Here is a 998-nt window from a genome sequence, read left to right as displayed (position 1 = left end):
TCAACGTCGCCGCCATCTTGGTGCGGGCATCTTTTCCATCATTCTCATAAGTGGACTCGAGAAAATGCCTCAGTCGTGTGCTGCTTGGGGCTGTACAAACCGCCGCACAATTGAAAATAGGTCTCGGGGAATTACTTTTCACAGGTAAGACTGAAAAGTTGTTGACTGACACTGATCTGGTTGTATTTGGTCATTAAAACATTGTTGACACAACTTGACAGTAATTGACCGTCGGAGTCAGACTATTAATAGCTAGCGATATCGCTATTTAGCTGCGAGTCTAGGAAACCAGAAATGTTACATTCTTTCTTATATAGTTTTAGCGTATGGTAAATTATATATCATAAACTAAATTGCCCGTAATCGAGATATTCATTTATAGTGCTGTTTTTTTTCTCAAAACGGACTCTAGTGCCGACCTACTCGTTTCGGCTAAGCGGCATGAATCTAATTTCATCTCGGATGGTATGTGTGTGATTTTCATTGTTCGCCTGATCATGAACTGGAGATTTCCCAAAAACAAAGAGTTGAGGAGGCAGTGGGAAGTAGCTCTAAGAAGAGAAGGTTTCTCCGCAAGCGAGTCCTCCGTGCTATGACAGGACAGGTCAAATTGTGAGGATTAGGGATGGAGCTAAACCATCGATCTTCAGCTTTCCCCCTCATCTACAAAGAGTAGGTTTCATCGTCACTGGATTATAAGGATTTGATAGCTTGATATGAAATAGTTAGTAACATTTAATATTTATTTTAGCCTGTGGCAAGCAGGAAAACAGTGGCCTCGAGGAAAGCTGAGGAGTGCTGGTCAGTGGACTGATGGAACCTCCTCTGCCTAATGTTGTGAGTATTTGTACTAGTTAAGACTAGAACAACTGTGAGCATTATGGCTATGGTCATATTCAATCCTATCTGTTTCATTCTGCCACTGTTTTCAGACACATTCGCATATACACCTGCACACATGAATGATATACATGGGTCAAAGACCAGATGTCACCATT

The 998-nt window shown here is 41.6% G+C and overlaps 1 long non-coding RNA gene across 2 annotated transcripts in view; it reads left to right on the top strand.

Moving 5' to 3' along the window:
• The window catches only part of LOC107550382 (uncharacterized), a 3,170-nt gene extending 2,319 nt beyond the window's left edge, over positions 1 to 851 (top strand). Inside the window, exons 1-3 of one of the 2 annotated variants that reach the window (XR_001604655.1) lie at positions 11 to 144; positions 509 to 672; positions 752 to 851. This is a non-coding gene — a long non-coding RNA (uncharacterized lncRNA). Of the gene's footprint in view, positions 1 to 10; positions 145 to 508; positions 673 to 751 lie in introns of those variants that run through there. The other variant, XR_001604656.1, reaches the window with a different exon arrangement.
• The last annotated feature ends 147 nt before the right edge of the window (positions 852 to 998 follow it).

This window comes from Sinocyclocheilus grahami, unplaced genomic scaffold (assembly GCF_001515645.1).
Source record: "Sinocyclocheilus grahami isolate Dianchi unplaced genomic scaffold, SAMN03320097.WGS_v1.1 scaffold397.1, whole genome shotgun sequence".
In the NCBI taxonomy this organism is placed as follows: Eukaryota; Metazoa; Chordata; class Actinopteri; order Cypriniformes; family Cyprinidae; genus Sinocyclocheilus; species Sinocyclocheilus grahami.
Note: the sequence above shows the minus strand (reverse complement) of the source record. Positions and strands in the feature narration are given on the sequence as shown.